The 22,330-nt window shown below is 41.7% G+C and overlaps 1 protein-coding gene and 1 long non-coding RNA gene across 2 annotated transcripts in view; both read right to left on the reverse strand.

Annotated features, from left to right (window-relative positions):
• Positions 1-22,330, reverse strand: part of LOC144682985 (glypican-6-like) — a 1,097,394-nt gene that overhangs the window by 987,047 nt on the left and 88,017 nt on the right. The window lies entirely within an intron of this gene.
• LOC144682502 (uncharacterized) lies at positions 4,967-18,872 on the reverse strand. The gene is made up of 3 exons (XR_013577058.1): positions 18,840-18,872; positions 17,577-17,611; positions 4,967-5,120 (listed from the first exon to the last, which is right to left on the reverse strand). It is a non-coding gene; the product is annotated as an uncharacterized LOC144682502 (long non-coding RNA).

The following is a 22,330-nucleotide window of genomic DNA, read 5'->3' on the forward strand; positions in this document are numbered from 1 at the left end:
ACAGATTTAAATATAGCAAACATATCATCCACATATTGGAAATATGCAAGTGGTGGGAGGTTAAGTGTTATTCTATCAGACATGTTCCTCATGGAACCCAACAAAGATGTTTGCGAGCGCTGGGCCTAGAGATGATCACATGGCAACACTATCAATTTGGGCATACATGGTGTTGTTAAAGCTGATCTCAGCTGTGCGAGCTGCCAAGTTCATAAGCTCAATGAATACTGATTCACGCAATGTGGCGGGTGTAGATCACCATGGTATAGTGCTGCAGTGCAAATATCGATGGCTTCCTTGCATGTCTTAATGGGCTCCATCCCATACTCAAGTTCACCTTTGAAATGGAGCAGTCAAATAAACTCCACGTCTTTGACCTACTAGTTGAAATCTGCCAGGGGATTCCCTACCACGGTCTACTGCAAGCCTATCTTCACTGGTCAATACACATGTTGGGATTCTTACAGTTCCACGCTCTGTAAGATTGGTCACATCGGCAACCTTATAAATAGGACCCAAGCCATTTGTTCACCGTGCAAGCTTGATGCTAAAAAAGGGTGAATCAAAGACATCTTATGGGATAATGGCTACCCTGATCAGATCATTTTGCACTGTATATCGCACAAACCCATGAACAGGCATAAGGCCATCAGTTTCGGCCCTGAAAAGCAGTCTACCTCAGATTACCCTGGAATGGCAAGGCATATCAAATGTTTCATGCTGCTACTATGCAGTAGCAACATTGTGTCCAACATTAGGTTTGATTCTGCAATTGGACTAAATGATTCTCAGTGCAATTGCTAAATGATTCTCAGTGTGCTAAAAATTACGCTGACAATCAATTTAAGATTGTCAGTTGGGCTGGCAGTGTGGCACATTTGCGTGTACTGGAAATACATATATTAATGCACTGAACCCTGTTCTTTGCAGACAGAAAGAACATGCACACACATTGCGCCTGTTTCAGCTAAACAAAATAAGTAATAGCCATTCACTGGTTCATCCCTCAGGGCAATGCCTTAGCCAATCAGAGACAAGCTGCATGGTTTAAAATTTCAAACAATGCTTGGTGGTTAACTGTCAGTCACAATTAACTGGCGCATTCTTGATGGCAATGCCTCTACCAATCAGAGTCCACTTGTCAACTAATCAGCACTCTCACTCTCTTCCCATACGGTATAAAGTTGTTGCTTCCCCTGACATTGATATTCTTGTGATTGTCCTGATGAGTGCAAGACAAAAAGCTTCAACAAAATATATTTTATCAGCAATACTCAAGTTCTGTACTATCAAACGACTGTCTTCTCTTGGCTGGCTGGCATGTGATTTCTCACTAAAATAATTTTCTCCTCAGGTAATAAAATTATTTTTCTTTCATTTTAATTTCTATCAAGTGACCTTGGGCATCATTTCCTTCAACTGACAATGAAAGAATTAGGGACTTCTGCAAGGCAATTCTGCATACACACCATCTTTTTAGATTTCTAAAAGTTGGAATGAAATCAGGTCAAGAGCTCAATATTATGATTAATATAGCAAATGGAAAATTATATTACAACCCTTCATTTCCACCAGTATGAAAAATTGTCGCCATCCTCCCTGGAGTGGCCCACTATTAACTTCATTTAAAATGCTTTAAAAGTTGTTTCTCAGAAGACCCACACTTCAAAACGTAAAAACTATAGTAACAAAAATTACAAATGTTGTTGAAATACTTTTGAAAGAGAATTAGTTATTATTGTTTAAAAATAGCTCCTCTGCAATAAACTACTTCATTAAATTTGTAATTGATTAAAATAGAATACTTCAAAGGTTTTTACACAAAGGTAAAAGTAAATAGAAGGTTTTGTGGTTCAGCGTCCCTACCTCTGAGATAGAAGCTCCAAGTTTGAGCCCTACTCCAGGAGTTTATGCCCAAGGAAGGTATGCTCATAGCACGGCCTAACTGGTTGCTTATCAATCTACAAATCCTTCCAGTACACTTATGATAGAGACTCCTGGTCAGCCATGCATGATGCAGAGCAGCACCCCTCAAGCTATAGCCTCTTGCTTCAGACTAGCGGCTTGTTCCGAGAAAACTAAGCTACAGAAACAGAGGTAAGCATGTGCTTTGTCTGTCTCATGTGCCTGTCTGACTCATATGCCTGTAAGCATGGGAAGAGAATTAAGAAGTAGAAAAGTGAACACTTAATCACACACGCATTAAGGCAGTGTTGGTGCTAGAGCATGTGGCTATTTTATTGTGCAAAAGCAAACAGAATGTCCTCTTGTCTTTTCTCTCTTCCGGTATAGTTTCTATGCAACACTATTACTAAGGCATTCGAAACAAACTAATACGGTGATATTGAAAATATTATAGTCATTCACGAACATATTTGTCAGCATGCTAGCCTTAGCCCAGTAGGTAGAACGCTTGTAGAGGAATGGCACCCCAGATATAACAAATTACACAGGCACTATATTTCCTATTTTAAAATTTTTAATAAAAATTTTGGCTCTCATCACCAAGAGGGCTTGGAGCCTCCATGATATTTAAAAGAGCATCTACTTGTGCATCTGAGCAGTTATAGGGTGCATTGAATCAACACTTTGACTCCTGCCAGTATGCATGCTGCCCATTCTTCTAGTATTACCACAATAATACATCACTAACTAAATGAAAGCGCAACAAAAGGAGATTTGCATTTAAAATAGTTGTGGCACTGCACAAAACCTGACTTCACATGACTAACTGAAAGTGATTTATATGCTGCAGGGCCTCCAGCTTGCTCTTTGCAATAGTGCTGACACAGATAAACAAAAACAACATTTATACTGCACCTTTAATGTAGGAAAATAATAAGTGTAATTAGACAGCAAGTCAAATAGGACTGCAAGGTCACAAACAGTCTTGTTTAGCCTAAAACCGTGAGCTGAGAGGGGATGGAACTTGTAGCGAGCTCTACAGGGAGGAATGAACAGAGTGGGAGACAGAGTAGTGATTTTACTGGGGACAACAGCATCAGAGCACAGCTGAGAGAGTAGTGAACCGATGGACAGATGCAGAAACAGCATGGTGAACAGAGAGCCAAAGGCATTTTGGATTTTGAAAGAGCAATTCAAGGGACAAAGGCAAAAACATGCTGGGTTGGAAGGGTGAGTTCCTGGTAAACGATACAAAGGTTTTTTTTTCATTCGTTCATGGGATTGGGGGGTGGGGGGGTGGTGGGTGGTGGTGTTGCTGGTTAGACCAGGATTTATTCCCCATCCTTAATTGCCCTTGGAAACTTCGTGGCTTGCTAAGCCATTTCGGAGGGCATTTAAGAGTCAGCCACATTGCTGACCATGCAGGACAGACCAGGTAAGGATGGCAGATTTCCTCACTAAAGGATATTAGTGAACCAAATAAGTCTTTTACAACAAGCGATATGGTCATCATTAGACTTTTAATTCCAGATTTTTAATTGAATTCAAATTTCACCATCTGCCGTGGTAGGATTCACCATCTGCTATTACCCTGGGTCTCTGGATTACTAGTCAAGCGATAATACTACCATGCCACTACCTCCCCCTATCAGAGATGGCCTTGTCTGTGATTGAGGCAATAGGAGCAGATAGAATAAAGAATAGTTTAGCCTAAATTTAGCAAAATTACTATAATTGTAGTGCCTAATACATTGTTTTTGAGTAACCATGCTGCCAATTTTAAAATAAGTTTAAAAATTCCCACTTTTCAATAAGTTTTAATAAGGCTGATTAAATCCTATTCGAGGAAAGGGAGAGAGAGGTTATGGTCCAAAATTAAATCTAATGCCCAAAACTCTGTTGTCCGTGTCCTAATTAGCACAAAGTGCCATTCACCCAACACCCCATGCTCACTGACCTACATTAGTTCCCAGGAAAGCAACGCCTTTACTTTAAAACGTTCATCCCTATTTTCAAATCCCTCCTTGCCCTCATCTCTCTCTATCTCTGTAACTTCCTCCAGGACTAGAGCCCTCTGAGATAGCTACACTTCTCTAATTTGGGCCTCTTAAGCATCCCCAATTTTAATCATTCTACCATTGGAAGCCATGCCTTCAGCTACCAAGTCCCTAAGCTCTGGAATTCCCTCCCTACACCTCCCCACTCGTTACCTCTCTTTACTCCTTCATGATGCTCCTTAAAGCCTATCTCTTTGACGAAGTTTCCAGTTATCTGACCTAATATTGCCTTATGTGCTGTCAAATTTTCCTTTGTAACACTCTTATGAAGCACCTTGGAACATTTTATTGAGTCAAAGGCATGGTATATAAACACAAGCTGTTATGTTGTTCTACGAGATACTTCTTTATGTTCCTTCATTTTTGATGGTGACGCTGCTAATTATGTGATTTCTACAAAATTAAAAACCAAATTCCAAATATTCACCACTATGACCTGAATATGGTTGTCATTTTTGATCTGTTCCTCTTTTCCTGCATCCTGACCTCATATCCCAGACAGCAACTGGTGCCATACCAATGTACTAGGCTCACTAATACATTTATCACACAAATCATCTGTAAGCAGAGCAGATTAATTCCAAGTTAGTTCAATATTAAATAAGAGGTAGAATTTTTAATTTTATTCCAGGATGAGGATTCTTAAACATCCTTTTAAAGTTAACACATTTTAAAGTTGCTGTGTGAAACAGTTCTCTCCAAACCCAGTTTCTCCACAAATACGGTAACACTAAGGTTAGCTTTCGACAGAATGATAACAGTGTTGTCTCATTGTGAAGGTTTCTAGCCTTCTGCACTGGAGACCAAAATAAGTAAACACAACGCTGTTGATTTCAGACCTTTGACTTGGGTTTATTCCATTCAATCATCAAACCACAGTCATTTCCAAAAAGAGTTAGGACAGTTAGCATGCTCTAAAACAAATGTAACATTCAACAGGAATGGAGAGATTTAATGGTGAGGCTGTGATACTCCAACATGCTCCATGTAGCTTCCCTGTGAAATAAACTGCATTGAAATGAATAGTAATACAGTTCTGCCATCTTTTTTGCTTCAGATTTGTCAGGAGGAGTGAAATAAATTCTTGATTGTTTCTGTCAAACTTCGAGAACAACTGCACGTAGGGAAATCATTATACTGTCTCGAGGCATCAAACCACTAGACAAGGGCAGAAGAACAGTAATAAAATTTTATTTTGTCGAAACATTCAATCAGGGCTGTCTGCATGCAGTCTGTTTACGTGAGATATGAAAGAAAAAGTGGCCCACAAATTGCTCAGGATTCAGAAACCTGCTTCAGAATATAGCTAAAAATAACCTGCCAAATAAAATGGTGAAAGCTCTAGCTACTGGGTGTTGGATTAGACACAGAATGGGTACTGAGATTGCTAAACAAAGCTAGTTGCCCAGGTCATCCCACACACACCCCACCTCCCCCACCCCCCCACCCTCCCCCAAAAAGGACTATGTGGAATATCTCTGCACAATACTGATGTAATACAAAATACCCTGGGGCAAAGGTAATCCTTCTTCAGCAGACACATCACAACAGAACCGACAGCTTTTCAAATGACTTCTGGGTCTCGTGTTGAATGATTACATTTCATCAGATTACCAGCAGGCCTAAAGGATAGCCCTGAGAACTACCATAGCCGTATCACCATACTAAACTTCAGAACCTTTCATCATTCATGAAAACTAGGCTAATGGACAGATTTACGTCATATGATGTGCAGTGATGTTATCATGATAAAGGAATCGTTTACAATAGGCTTGAATCTGTAGAGTTTTCGCACATTACATGCTCATATAGAAAGTAAATTAGAATTTGAAAATCATATCAGCGAGATTTATTTTGTTTATTTCATCATTCATGTCACAGCAGTTATGACTCAGGGTTATGGTCAGCAGTGAAAACAAACTTAAACTATAGCCTATACTGCTCGTCCTACAAAGTAAATCTCGCTGATATGTTTTTCAAATCCTAGTTTACTTTCTATATCAGCATGTAATGTGCGAAATCTCGACAGATTTAGGCCTATTGTAAACTATTTCTTTTTCATGATAACATCACTGCACACCATATCACGTGAATCTGTCAGTTAGCCTGGTTTTCATGGTGGTGAATAATTGGAATTTGGTTTTTAATTTTTTTAAAATCGCATAATTAGCAGTGTTATCATCAAAACTGAAGAAACACAAAGAAGTGCCTCTGAGTTGTGATTGATTAAAACTGAATGTCACATTTTCCCCCAGCCTATAGGTTGTAAATAGAACATACATAAGATACCCATTTTATACCTATTTATCTGGTCTGCACAGCCAACGTCAAGAAGCACATAATATAATTCCCTCACCATGTGAACTCTGAGTGTATATTTAATTAAAAATAGTAACACGGGCCAGGATTTTCCCGTCGGCGATTTGGGGGCGGGGCCCACTCGCCGAGGGGAAAATGACGCAGGATAACGTCGGGAAGAATCCCCGACATCGTCCTGGTCCATTTAAATTTTTAGGAAGGCGGGTGGACAGCGAAATCAGCTGTCCGCCCGCCAACCTGTCAATGGCCAATTGAGGCCATTGACAGGCTAATTAAAGTAATTAAAGACCCTGCCTGTCCAACCTTCAGGCTGGCGGGCAGGCCAGGAGCCCCAGCGGGCTCCAGATTATTCATGAAACTTTCATGTCCGTTTTGTAAAAAATTAATAAAGTTTATGTGTTCTTTATTAACATGTCCCATCTCGTGTGGCATTGTCACATGAGGGGGACATGTTAATAATTTTTAATTGTTTCTATTTTTAAAGTTTTTTTCCAATGTCACTATTCTCCCTGAGAAAGGACTTTGTCTCAGGGAGAAGTGCACTCTTTCGCACGCATGCATGAAAGAGCGCACTTTGACAGACGGGGATTCCCTCCCCCACCCCCGCACAGGAAGCGCATAGCGCTTCCCGTTGGGAATACCGCTGGGTGGGCCTTAATTGGTTCGCCCACTTAAAATGGCAGTGGGCCCCGTTTCAGTGGCGGGGGTCGGCTGGCTGCCTGATGCCAAGCCGGTGGGGCCCGCACACCATCCGAGGGCAAAATTCTGCCCACGATGTGGGTAGCAGGGCCTTTTGAGACTTCAGGGGTGGTCATCCCTGCCTTTTTGGGAGCTGTCCCATGCTCAGGGTTACCAGCCATGGCCAACAGTAGAACAAGTGAACTTTCGATGGTGATGGCAGAAGAGCTAGAACTCTCAAGGGACAACAACTACTTACGGGATCCTTTGGGAAGGAGACTTGTGCTTCCATTAAGCACACATGAGGAAGGTAATGGGAAACCGCCTCATCTTTCCCAAGTCATATTGCTCATTGAAATTGAAAGTGGGAGGCTCCTATGAGCGACTGAAGAGAAAAGCAGTGGGCCATGCGGTGTAGCTAAATGAGCATAGAACCTGCCCTTAGGCAGATCACTACTAACAAGTAACACAATGGTAATGATTAAATAGTTATAAAAAGTTAAATATTTATGCAGATTTTAGTGCACCACAATTTTCAAATCAGGCAAAGAGTATCTGGCTGGTAGAGTCCACAACAGGTTCCTTCTCGTCTTTCAGGTACCATTCCCGAAGAGACAATGCACTTCCATTGGACTGATCCATGATTATGCTTGGAAAAGTACTGCAGCGGTTTTCCATCGTGCAGTATGGCTAACTAGGAAACTATCCCACTCTTCACACCTGCCATTGGGCTTCTTGATACAGGTTGATGATCAACCTGTTTGGCCACATTATGAATACACCTTGCGTGACAATCAAGTCCTGATGTGGGACTTGAAGCCAGAGCTTATGCCTCAGAGGTAGGGACACTACCACGTGCTACAAGACCTCCTCTTGTTCATTAATCAGTGACAGTTTTAATAACAAACCGCTCAGCACATAGTCCACCATTATGAATCAGATGTTTGAAGCTCTGGATGCTTTTCCTACTTAGTCTAGGAATACTGGGCTGATTTGAGTTATTGAAATTCCAAGAGTCTTTAATATTTAATCAAAACATGGTTAAAAAATAATCTGAGATGTAATAGTATATATTCGAACATTAAATTCACATTACAGTGAGAGCTACAAAAGGTTAAATCTTTTGGATTTGGAGAGGTTTCATTTCACTTTAAACTGTGGTAGAATTATTAATTTTATCTCTGCACAGTACAAGTAAATTTTAATTACTTAATATCTAAAGAGACAATATTCAATAACATTTTCCCAGTGAATATTTTAAAAGAGGAAAGTAAATGTACTGGAAAACACAAGAGGGTCCTTTATTAATAATACATTTGGAATAATCCTTAAAGAATGACACATGGAGGATCTTGAACTGTGTCTTGAGACAGAAGGAGAAAAGAATGTAGCTTTACCAAATGGAACAGTTGGCTCAAAATAATTCGGTTGTCAATATCATCTCAGTCACTGAATGCCATTTCTGACAATATAGATTCAGGCCTACCGTTGTCACACCTTTAGCAGAATTGAATGCATGCAACGTTCATCAACATTTGAATACTAAATCTGCAGGTGTCTGATTAAGCACCACCTGGCAAGTTCAAATGATAGTAAATCAATAGGCTCAAAATCGCATGCTAAAACCAGACTTTTAAACAGGCGCGTCTCATTAGCACAGCTCCCATTTAGCATTGATTTTCACCCTTTCTCCAAAATCATCTCCAGTGAGTGGAGCAGGGTGGTGCCCAGTGACAATGGTCTGTTATATAACATGTCTCTTTATTTGGTAGCCTGTTTACAATGCACTTTATGCTTTCAGTACCTTACCTGATGAAACAGCACAAGATACAGTCAACAAAGACAAGAAAAATAAATGGTTTCATTTCCAACGTGGACAACACAAAATGCTGAAGCAAGCTGTAATGTAACTGCCAAGCTACAAACTGAAAGTCTGCTACATTGAGAGCTGTATCTTAATTTACAATTTGAATTAACTATGCAATGGTAAGTATCTCAGCAAGCATTGCAAAACAAACTAAAAACAATTCATTTTTTTAAGTTTAGAAAGAAAATCTTTGAATATTAAAACTTCTGGCCAAACACCATCTGGAGTATCGCATTTAGTTCTGGGCACTACATATCTCAGGAAGGATACATTGGCCATAGTGGAGTGCAGCACAGGTTCAACTACTGTGGCTAAAAGGGTTAAATTATGAGGACAATTATGAGGACAAGTTGCATGGACTAAGCTTATATATTCCCTTATTTACAGAGGATTTATCTAATTGAGGTGTTGAAACTGATTAAAAGAATAGATACGGTATATAGAGCAGAGCTAGTCCCTCTGGCGGGAGGTTTCAGAACAAGAGGACATACCTTAAAATTAGAGCAAGGCCATTCAGGAGATGTCAGGAAGCTCTCCGTCACACAATAAGTGATGGAAAATTGGAACTCTCTCAACCAAAAATCTGTTGAGGCTGGAGCTCAACTGAACATTTCAAAAATGAGATTGATAGTCTTTGTTAGGCTAGGGTATTAAGAGATATGAAGCCCAGGCAGATAGATGGAGTTAACATACAGGTAAGCCTATGACCTAAATGAATGGTGGAACAGGATCGAGGGACTGTATGGTTTGCTCCTGTTCCTAGGTTAGTCAATAAAACATTAATTTCCCCATCCTGCACTAACACTCAAAAGACGTTTTGAAAAAAGCATTCCTTCTAGCTGATATCATGACAATTTGGATATGATGACACCGGTACAGTAGTGGTTACAGGATTAGTAATCCAGAGGCCTGGACTAATAACATAGAGAAGATGAGTTCAAATCAAATCATTACAGTTTAAATTCTGTTTAAAAAAATAATCTGGAATAAAAAGCAGAACTGTCTTCAAAACCCAAAGGTTCACTAATGTCCTTGAGAGAAGGAAACCTGTCACTCTTACATGGTCTGGTTTATATGTGTCCTACATAATGCAGTTGACCAACAAGTCACACAATTGAATCAAATCATTACAAAGATTAATAAATCAGATGGAGCACTTGATGACAACCTAGACATTGAAGGCACACTGAGCCCAGTTGACTTTCCTCACTAACATCTGGGGACCAGTTCTAAAGTTGACATAATCATACAAAATTATACATATCACTCAACTTCCCTCATATCACCATTCTTGTCCCACCACAAGGGGTCACGGTGGTATATAGTCGACTGAGAGTGGCTAGGAGTCCTCATTATTGACTCTGGACTAAATGAATTCTAATGGCTTCAAGTCAAACATGGGCAAGGAAACATCCTGCTGAATATCATCTGGCACCCCCCTCAGCTAATGATTCAGTTCTTCTTCATGCTCAACACCACTTGGAGAAAGCACCAAGGTAACAAGGACACAGAATATACACAGAGTGGGGATCGTTCAAGTCTGTCAGCAAGAGTAGCTCAGTAGTATCACCACTGACTGGGCTGGTCAAGTCCTAAAGGATATGAGATTGTGGCAATGCAGATTGGTAAGAGAAGCAAAGCAGTCCCTTATGCCTTGATATTGCTGCTTAACACTTGAAATTTTTCTTAGCATATGTCAAGTAGCAAAACAACCATGATAAAGAAAGGACAACAGCAGATCTTTCAAAAAACTAATCCTTGTGGTTACTAAGAGAACCAAAACTCCTAGAAAATTTCTGTTGGGGTGCCAAAAATGGCCTCAGAGTCTTCTCCTGGCAAATTAATGTTTTGAAAACTAGGTTAAGCAAGTGACAACTAATGCTGCTTTTGAATGTTAGAACACGTGATAAACTCTGTTCCTTGAAGGAGCAGTTATGTGCGGAGCTGGAATGCTAGATCCTCAACAACAACTTGTACCTGTAGAGTGTCTTTAAAGTAGGACTATTACCTCTGGTGACCCTCAAGGATCTATCCATGGCTCCCTCCTATTTCTCATCTACAGGCTGCCCCTCAGCGACATCATCCGAAAGTACACCATTAGTTTTCACATGTACCGATGACTCCCAGCCCTGCCTCACCACCACCTCTCTCAACTCCTCCAGCACTGCTAAATTAACAGACTGCTTATCCAACATCCAGTGCTGGATGAACAGAAATTTCCTCAGTTTCTCTACTAAAGAAACCCTAATCCATGCCTTTATCATCTCTAGACTCCACTATCTCACTATTTTAATGCACTCTTGGCTGGTCTCCCACATTCAACCCTCTGTTAACTTGAGATCATCCAAAATTCTGCTGCCTGTGCCTTAACTCACACAAAACTTGTTCTCCTATCATCACTGAGCTAACTGAGCTACAGTACATTGGCTCCCAGTCAAGCAATGTTTTGACTTTAAAATTCTCATCCTTGTTTTCAAATCCCTCCATGGCCTCATACTCCTCCCTATCTCTGCAATTTCCTCCAGCCCACAACCATCCAAGATATCTGCGCTCCTCTAATTCTGGCCTCTTGTGCATTCCCAATGATAACTGTTCCACCATTGGTGGTTGTATCTTCAGCTGTCTAGGCCCCAAGCTCTGGAATTTCCTGCCTATAACTCTCATTCTTTCTCTCTCTACCTCTCTCTCCTCCTTTAAGATACTCCTTAAAACCTACTTTTTTGACGAAGCTTTTGATCATCAGACTTAATATCACCTTTTATGCCTCATTGTCATACTTGGCCGATAATGCCCTTGTGAACCACCTCGGGACGATTCATTAAGTTTCAGGTGTAATTAACATGTCCCAGTATGTTATGAACTTTCAGTCAATACTTTTATATTTTAAAACTGAACAGACTATTAAAATGGCCACTGCAAATCATGTGACTTTGGCATTTGAGCTTCAGACAGACCTAAGTCTCAAGTGAATACTTAATCAAATATGGACGTTCACAGCGATCCACGGAATTCACACAACCCTTTGTTTAAGGATGAATCAACATAAAAGGACTATAGAATTCCACCTGACCTGACACTCTGGGCATGTTTTCAGTGGGGTTAAGAGGTAAAATGTGAGGGGTGGCTGGAAGCAATAAACAAGGAATCCCAAGAGAAGGACTCCCCCAATCTGTTCCAACTTTGGGTTCGCCTGAGAACTAACCTCCTGGGAATTCAACTACAAGAAACCTCACAGCCTGCTAAGAATCCTTGGCTATACCATACCTTCACTTCAAATTTAAAGCATCAATTTCACCCAAGAAACTACGGGCCTGCCACAAAAGAGACCAAGATAATTACAAGCTGTAATAGTATATTATCTTCATTTGTATCTAATTTGTGTGTGTGTGTGTGTGAGACGAGTGAGGGAAACATTGCTTTAACTTCAGGGTAAGTATGTAATAAAAGATAACCTTATTTATTTTAATACTCACAAAAAGCTTGCTGCTGGAATTATTTAATGGAGTTACTCACTCTGAGGCAAGGAAAACACACCCTTCTTACAAAAAAACATACTGATCATGGGCAGTAAAGACATAAATTCTGTCTGTGACACTATATAAATCTAAGTCGTTGCTGTTGTTCTTATTGTTGTTGAAAAACGCTTCACAGAAGTATAGCTATTATTAAACATCTCAGGGCCCACTATCGCCATCCCTAGGTATACCCTATCCCACCACAGGTGGGGCCACAATGATACAGAGTCAAGAGCAAGTGATTGGGACAAACATCAAGATCATTATAAGAATTTCCAGATTGTTGTCATATTATGAGGTGCAGTTGGGACAGCTCTCATGCTCTTGGCAAAAATGTGGATACATGGGGCTGGATTTTGTACTCCCCACCAACAGGTTTGAAGCAGGACGCTCATTAAATCCAGCAGGTGGCCTGCCCGGCACCAACCTGCCCATCTAAGCCAAACCGCATTTATACCAGTGGTGGGAGTGGCATCAGGTGGCTCGCCCATCATAGGGCCAACTGAGGGCCTTAAGTGGGCAACTAATTCTCACTTAAGGGCCTCAACCTACTGCCACTAGGATTTAACCAGCGTGGGGAGAGGCCCACAACAAGCGGCCAATCTGGCTGGTTTCTGCGTGGGGGCTGGTGGTGGACAGGGGTGTTCCCTCCTTAACTGACTCCCTGGACCCATTGAAGAACACCCCAAGATTTTAACACCCAGGTTTCCCTCCACCCATTGGCCTTTCAAACACCAGCTCCTCACTACCCTTGCCGGGGCCTATCAGCTTGGCACCCAGTGAGACCCCCCAAACACTGAGCCAAATTCTAATCATAAGCCGCACATCTCTGTTCCAAATTACCAGAGAGCTTTTGGCCTTCGACTGGAAGGAAGCTCTCTGAGGCAGGGCTCCCTGTTCCTGTGGGGCAGAAATTCTGCCTCCAATCTATTTACGGCCTATGGGGCAGCTGGTGTTTCCGTCAGCGGGCCACCCCCGCTGGGGCTTTTGCCTTTTTTGCTGGGGATGGCAGGGAATCCAGTGCCTTCAAAAATTCAGCCCTTCATTTAAGTGCTGGAAACTCTTCTGTTACTGTGGACTTTATTTGATCATTTTATTCACTCCATCGGTCTTAATGGCCTTGGACTGTGCTGAATTCAGAAGCAGGACACTGGTTTTATCTCCAGCTTGTCAAACATGATACAAAGTTCCACCTCGGGGTCAGTTCAGAGCAATGATATCACTGCCTCTTAATAGGACTTGAGGATGATCACTCCTCAGCCTGTTTTTTTTCAGCAATTTTTTCTATTCGTATGAATCCATATGATTCAGTTTACGTAGCTCAGGCATAATTAACTAGCTAAGAAACTGAAAGACTGCTCTCTTTCTGCACCATTTTAGCATGTTGGTTAGCACCTCAAATTCCAATGTGAACTGTTGAACAAAGTCATTGACCCATTTATTGGAAATGGTTAAGCAACTGTTGAAATACACACAGGAATGTGACACAATAGCATGAACCAGTATGATTTAAAAAAAGCAGGGCACAGTAGCATTTCAACCTGATAATGTTTTCAATTTGTGTTTTGTTTCCTTATAGAAGAGTATGATAGGCATCATCATGATCAATCTTTCTCAACAGTTATTTACAATGTCTCCTCAGGTCTCAAAATACACACAGCCCAATATTATATTTATATCATTGCAATGTTTAGTTCTCATTTGTCTTCAGATAGGAAGTTAACCACTGTCTAGAGACTGGTGTTATCTGCAGGTAGGCAGACAGACAGGCAGCAAGAAAAAACACAGGGAGACTTATATTGCCTTATCTCTCCAATACGTCTCAAAGTATTTCACACAATTACTTTTGAAATATAATAGCTTTGTTTAGAAATCTTTGTGATTGACAGCTGGAAAAAATCCCCTCACAAATAGCAAAATCTGAAAGATAAAAACAATACTGCTATTTAAAAAATTAGTCAGTCAAATGCAGTAACATCCTATGTATCTATACAGTCTCAGAGTTACCTTCAGTGAGCCGAAATACAAATTAATTTGCTCAATAAATGTCTGATGCACACAAATAGGTTGTGCAAAGACATGTGTTGTTGTTATATTGTCCCCTTTTAATGCCAAATGGCATTTGCCTATTGGCTGTCAGTAATTCTGCATTGTATCCTGTGCTGTATAAAAGTGTTGAAATCAGATCATGCAGCAAAAAATATTTGCATTTATATAGTGCCTTTAATGTAGAAAAGCATCCCACACTTCCCAGAAGCATAATCAGAAAAAAAAGGTGGACATCTATCCAAAGGATAGTGTAGGAGGGGTGACCAAAAACTTCTTAAAGCGTAGTGTTTAAGCAGTGTTTTAAAGGGCAAAAAGGAAGTGGAGAGGCAGAGCGGTTTAAGGAGAGAATCCCAGATTCGAGTGTATGGAGCCTAGTGAGGTAAAGAATGGAATGGATAACAAAAAGCCAGAGTAAAAGGAACGGAGAATTTGGGGTAAGGGGTTTTAGAGCTAGAGGCAGTTACAAATATAGCTGGGGCTGAGACTGTGAAGTGATTTAAAAAGGCAAGGATGCACATTTTAAATTAGAGGTATGGGTGGGCTAGAAGCTAATGTAGGTCAGCAAGTACAGGAGGGTAGGTGAGCTGAAGTTTATTGAGGTGGAGGATGTGAAGTCAGCCAGGAAAGCACTGAAATAGTCAAGTTTAGAAGTGACCAAAAAATGGATGAGGGTTTTAGCAGCAGTTAGGATGAGGCAAGGTAGAGGTGGAAAATTTTATGGAGTAGACAAAGACAATCCTTGCCATTGGATGGCAAAACTATCCATCATCGCCATGAATACCAACACTTTGAATATTTTAGACAATGATAAATAAAGCTTCCAGATTAACTATATTTCTTTTAAATGATTGGAATGCGGAAATAATGAAAATAATGGAGGAAAATAATAACAAACCTAGTATTTGTAGAGTACTTTTAAAGTCATAGGTTACCCCAAGGTCCTTCACAGGAGCATTATCAGGCACAACTTGATGCTGAGCCACATAAAGGTGTTTTAGGACAGATGATCAAAAGTTTGGCCAAATAGGTAAGTTTTAAGGAGTGCCTTAAATGAGAAGAGAGGTGTAGAGAAGCAAAGAAGTAGAGAAAGGGCATCCCAGAGCTTAGGGATCAGGCAGCTGAAGGCAGGGCTGCAAATGGAGGAGAAAATTGAGGCCAAATTGGTGAAATGCAGAGATCTCCGACAATTGTAGGGCTGGAGAATTTTACAGAGATCAGGAGTGGTGAGGCCATGGATTTGAAGGGATTTGAATTGAAGGATAATAATTTTAAAACAAAGCATTGCTTGACCGGGAGCCAATGTAGATCAGCGAGCACAGAGTTGCAAGTTGCAGAGTTGCAAGTTGCAGGCCTTGGTGCAACACACAGGCAGCAGAGTTTTGCATGAGGTTAAACTTACAGAGGGTGATGGGGACAATAGCGGAGTCCGGAGGGAACAAAAACATGGATGAGGAGTTCAGCAGCAGGTAAATTGAGACAGGGTCAGAGAAAGGTGATTTTATTGAGTTTGAAGTAGGCAGTCTTAGTAATGGTATTTGAAGCTCTGATCAAAAAGAAACAATAGAGGGAAGGGAGATACAAAAATCTATAAGAAAGCAAAAGGTGATTTCACAGCCTTGGCCCATCAGTTGTGCTAAAATGCAAGAACTGTGTGTGTTAACAAGCTTGGTAATGGTGTTACGTTCTTTCTAAATTAGCTGTTCCTGTTTTATATTTCAATTTGCTAATGATTTGAACAATCCTGTTGGCTGGCTAAGAGTTTGACTTTAATGGATTTGGAATGTCTGTCCAATAAAACAGATTGTACTGCTTTTATTAGAGCTATCTGTCCTAAGGGGGAGCTTAAGAATGAATTGTCTTCGACCTGCCACCTCCAGCAAGCCAGTGTCTCAGGCTGGAAATAATGGAAAACCATATACTCTTATTTTCCAGTGCTACTACCATTAGAACTGTTGGTAATTTCCATTTCTCTAAATTCTGTTTTCATACCATTTGCTCCTTCTTTGTAATGTCGCTAAAACACAGCAATAATGTAAATGGGGACACTACAAACAAAACAATCAGGAAAAAAATCAGTTCATTTCAAAGTGATAGGAAGAATGACAGGGAGGGTTGTAAAATTCATTTTTTTTTACTTCCATAAGAAAGTTAGGGGGTCAAAATTCAATAGCCCAAGGAAACTGGCACAGTGATCATGATATGCAATTAACTGGCACTCACTGTTTCTGATGCAGATGGCATGTCAACTCTGTGCTGCCTACAAATTTGCAAGATCGCTTCATGCATCCAGCACAAAAAAGTGCTGTTCAGTGGCTCCACGCAGCAATTATGCAAGGATAGTACCACTAAAAGCCAGTCGACACTGCTTAAATGCAGCCTGCACCTCTTAAAGGGGAAGTGCATTGTGGCTAGAACAGCTTCTACAAGACAGTCTGAACAAGAGTGAATTAGGACAAATGGGGAGAGAGTGTGCTCCAAGTTATCTCAAGCTATACTGGACACCTTGATGGAGGAAGTGGGGAGAGGAGGACAGATATCCTCCAACCACAGGGGAGCAGGTGGTCCTCCAGACAAGCTCTGTAAGGAGAGTGGCTGTGGCGCTCAGGAGTAAAATTCCAATGTTCCGGATACAATTGCTGAATAAGGTTAAATGACCTCACGCAAGTGGTCAAGGTTAGTGAATGCATATGCTAAGAACTGAACCACTATCATCACATACTGTTTAATGCCCTATATCCCCTATCATTCATCTACCAATAAGCTCTATTAATCATGATTCAAACCAAACACACATAACTTCACCCTACCTTCACACAATTAGCATTCCCACATCTCACAGCTTGCGCATACTGTTAGCTATTTATTGCACCACATTCACTGACACACTTCCCCCTCTTTTACAGGAAAGTTGCAGATAAGTTGAGGCAGCAGGAGCTATAGGGCAGGGCAGGCACAGCTACATTATTACCCCAATGGAGGAGATGGTGCTCACCATTATTAGTATGCCATTGCTTAGCTCGTAGCCAGAAGAGGGACTGAAATCATCAAAGATGGTGGCATCCTCACATCTAATCCTCCCTCCCATATCCGATCTTCCCCTCATTCAACACACAATCTGACTTACAAGCTGCAGATGGTGCAGTCATGCACCTATTGCTTTCCCCTCTCCATTCACGGCAACCCTACCTTGTGCCTTTCTTCTTTCAGATACCCTGGACAACCTGCCCAGGTGGTGGTGGAAAAACAAGAGTTGGAAGAGCGGGAAGTCAGTGAAGAAGAAGAAACATCATCACTCACTCTCAAGCATCAATTCAAATACTGACACTGTGCATAATTTAGATAATAGCTCAGAGGTGAGAACTCCACACGGTGAGACACCAGCCATGAGTGACCTGCAGCCTGAGCAAGAGACAGGGTAATGCAGGTGCCAGCTCACCGCAAGGCAAGGTCACATATGAGCACTGTTGCAGAAGAATCAGATGAGTACTTCTATGTGCTAGAGGTACACTGATAGGTATGTGGAATGAAATGCTTCGTACATTGGCAAGACTGCCAGAAAGCCTGTGGTCACTGTCAAACAGCATGGAGGAGCCTGGCATCAATTGGGCACAGAGCTAGGTAGAAAGCTTGAAGCCCATCCTTTCCAGGATGATTGCTGTCATCCTGAGAGGACAGTAGTTTGGGCTCCAGAGAATCACTGCCATTCCTACAGAGCGGTACCTCAGCAATCCCAGTAATCTGTTGGAGGACAGATTACTGGACTGCTGTGATACCCTGCAAACTGCTTGGAGACGAGGTATCACCACAAAGGGCCAACAGCCTCAATGCACACAAAAGGTTGAAATGACCAAAAGGAAAGGTAAAGTGCCTGATCTGGGAGCAAGATCCCCAGCTCCCAAAATTCTTCATCTTAAAAAAAGACCTTTAACTTCTGCCCACATTGAACCTGGGAGCTGTATAACATGCCCCAGACTGTTTGGGTGTGGCAATTTACAAATTGAAAATCTTCTTGCCCTCCCCAGTCTGTTAACAAGCTCCTCATGGAGCTTAATGGGCTGTTAATTGAAGGCAAGCAGGTTCCCCTCCCTTGAAGGGAGTGGGATGCAGTACTGCCTTCTGGGAATACAATTTTCAAATCACATCCATAGCCTTTCCAACTCCCATCAGTAACTGAATTTCCAGCCCCTGTCCCTTGCTGAGGTTCAGGTAGAAAAACTGTTCCCTTTGTCCCTTTTCCTGTCATGCTGTAGTCCAAGAGGAATGCATGCTACTGCACCCATATCTGGGAGCAAGCAGTTTGTGCAGAATCCTTGAAATCAGTGAGTAGTTCTTCAGCATGTGCCACACCACACTTGCGCTCCCTGTAGGCTTCAGCAACTTTAGAGAAGTATAGAAACCACCAAATATTTCTACAATTGCAGCAAAAGTAGAAATCAATCAGCAACTAACCTGAAAGCTGTTGGTAATCTCTTTAAATACTAATGGTGGGGGGCATCCTTTTAATAAATTTCACAAAGACAGCTGTGCAAGGTTAAGAGAGGGCATTAGCTGGAGTGCTGAGCTCCAAAATGACAGCACTGGCATCAAATCAGCACCACATGCTGATTGATGTCATCAAAGCATACTTTGGATGCCCACAAAGTCCCTCACAAAAATGGCATCTGGAGTGGCTCATACCAGAATTGTGTACATACACCGAGGTCAACGAAAAACAAGGTGATAATAAGCAAACTTTTGCAGCCGTGGTCTTCCTCACATTTAGAAATATACAGTAAACTCCCACCATTCACGACCTCTTCTTTCGCGAATTTGTTTATCCCTGTGGCAGGGTTTATACACCCGATCGCGCATTGTGGCCCAAATCTTCACCCATCCACAGTATTGGTCCCAAAATATTTTTAAACGTTAGAAATATTTCTATTGAGGTTCATTTTAAAATGCCTGTTTATTATCTTCAAGGGATTAAAAATGAGGGGAAAAGCCTAAAAGTAAGGGTTTGACTTCCTGGATAGTCAGTGGTTGAATTTGAAAACACAATACTGTATAGATTGAGGCAGTCAGCTAGTGAGCTACTTCATAGACTAATGCTTTCCAGGTTTTAATTTGTTGAAACAGAAACATAGGGCAGAATTTTACATTCGGCGTGCGGGCGCGTATCCGACACACCCGAGCGTAATATAACATGCGGTGATGCTGGGCGTGCGTCCCAACGTCACCATGCGATATTTCATTTGGTGGGCGGGCGCCGGAATCGGCTGTGCACCCGCCGATAATTGAAAGGTCTATTAAGGCCGTTAACAAGCTAATTAAAATCAAATTTACACTGCCCATCCAACCTTACTATTGGTGGGCAGGCAAAAAGGCCAAGCGGCCTTTACATTTTTTAGGAAACCTCATCCACAAGCAGGACGAGGTTTCCTAAAGCAGATAAACATTAACTAAAAACCTTATTTTTGAATTAAAAACATGTCCCAGCAGAGTCACATGATGGGACATGTTTTAAAAATTTTTTTACTATCTTTATTAATTTTATTAAAAAATCGCCTCAATCTTCCTGAGGCAGCTCTGTGCCTCAGGGAGACTGAAGCGCTCTTTCGCGCACATGCGCGAATACACGCCAGGCCCGCTCTCCCTCCTCCCACCTGCACAGGTAGTGCTCAGCTTAATTGACCTGCCAGCAGATGGCGGCTGGCTTCCCGACCGTCCCTGCCTGCTCCCGCCGAGCCCGCCCGACGAGGGAAAAATTCTGGCCATAGATTTGTTTGGGTGAAAGGGTTAAAAGTGCATCGAGCTTCTTTATGAAGTGTGAATAAGCTCAAAGCCAAGCTGCTAAATAACATGCTGACACTGCAGAACAATTATATACTGGGTAAACTTAAGACTCTAATTGCATGTTGTGGTGATGGAGTTTTTGTTCATGATGACTGAATTCAAGGACTTTTTCTTTTACGTTTGGAGTGTGAATTTGAGGGATGTCACTGCTCAGGAGAGATAGGTAAAGAGTTGGAGAGGTTTCCACATCTGGAAGAGCAAAGCTCAGATGTATTGCAGGCAACTAACTTTGTGATAGCTGGAACCTATCTAACTCACTCCCATTATAAAGTATGTTCGCTATTCGCAATTTCATCCTTTGCGTGATTTTGCAGAAACAAAACCCCCGTGAACGGGACTTTACTGTATCAACATTCACCAGATTCCACTGTTTGTAATATTAGTGGTTTTGTAGTGAAAAAATTTAGTATTTATTTGATTTTTATTTTGTTTCAATGCAAAATATTGCATGCAAAGATATTGAATTCACTCACTCTGTGAACTCCCTCTCTCCAGAAGCAACTGGCTGGCTTCCTGAATTGAGGCTAAATCAGGACTAAGTATTAAATTTACGGCATTGCCTCAGCCATAAATACTATTTCTGTGACTAGAGTGTCATATGGTACTGCAGTAAATTTTAGCTTCCTGACTTGAATGAAAACAACCACTCTAACTGCTTTGCATGGATATGATTGTTACTTTAACTCTGTAAACAACACCTGAATGTGAGTGGAAGATTTGCTGTACGCTCCTTTAATTATAGGACAGGATGTCCCAATGGGGAAAAAGCTCTAGTAAAATGACTGATGATGTGACAATCATATAAATACGATTGTTATTTCCACAGTTGCCAAACTGCTGAAGTGCATGGAATTACAGAGAAAATGCAGCAAAGAAACAGGCTATTCAGCCCAACCAGTGGCTCTAATCAGGCCACCTCCCAGCCTTCCTCACCTATATCTAACAGCATAATGCTCTAGGCTGAATTTTGCCATCGGCGAGCCGGGGGCGGGGCCCGCTCACCGACATACAAAATGACGCAGGATGCCATCAGGGGGAACCCCTGACATCATCCTGCCCCATTTAAATTTTCAGGAAGGTGGGGGCACAGCCAAATCAGCTGTGCGCCCGCCGACCTGTCAATGGCCTATTGAGGCCATTGACAGGATAATCAAAACAATTAAAGGCCCTGCCCGTCCAACCTTAAGGTTGGCGGGCAGGCCAGGAGTCCTGGCGGGCTTCTGAAAAAACATGAAACCTCATCCAGCAGCAGCATGAGGTTTCATGTAGGGTTTAAAAAACTTTAATAAAGCTGTAGTGAAATTTATTAACATGTCCCATCTCGTGTGACATTGTCACATGACGGGGGGCATGTTAAGGATTTTTTTATTTTTCTATTTTTATTGTTTGAACAACTGTCAGCGATCTCCCTGAGGCAGCACTTAGCCTCAGGGAAATGTGTGCTCTTTCGTGCGCATGCGCGAAAGAGCGCACTCTCGCATTTGGGGAAACTCCCACCACCCGCACAGGAAGCGCATCGTGCTTCCCGCCAGGTGTCACGCTGGGCGGGCCTTAATTGGCCCACCCACTTAAAATGGCGGCGGGGCCCACTTCTCTGGTGGGGATCGTCTCCCCGCCTGCCAGAGATTGGGTTGGGCCCGCCCACCTGGTAGGCAGAAAATTCTGCCCTCTATTCCCTCCTCCCTCGTGTGTATCTGGCTTCACATGAAATGCATATGTACTATTCAACTCAATTATTCCCTGCGGCAGCAAACTCCACATTCTCTGGTTATAGAGAACTCCTTAATTGATGGCCTCTAGTGTTGCTCTTCCCCACAAATGTCTATTCTCCTTTCATAATTTAAAATATCTCTATTAGGTAACCACTCAGACTTCTCATCAAGAGAAAAGAGGGCCAGCCTGTCTATCCTTTCCCTTTCAGTATAACCACCCACCCGGCATCATCCTTGTACATTTTTTTTTCACCTTTCCAGTGCCTCTACATCCTTTTTATAGTATGTCAACCAGGAAAACACAGTACTCCAAGTGTGGTCTAATCAAGATTTGCTAGAAATTTAGCACGATTTCTCTACTTTTCAATTTTCTCCTCCTCAAAATAAATCTTAGTG

This window comes from Cetorhinus maximus, chromosome 7 (genome assembly GCF_964194155.1).
Source record: "Cetorhinus maximus chromosome 7, sCetMax3.hap1.1, whole genome shotgun sequence".
Lineage (NCBI taxonomy): Eukaryota > Metazoa > Chordata > Chondrichthyes > Lamniformes > Cetorhinidae > Cetorhinus > Cetorhinus maximus.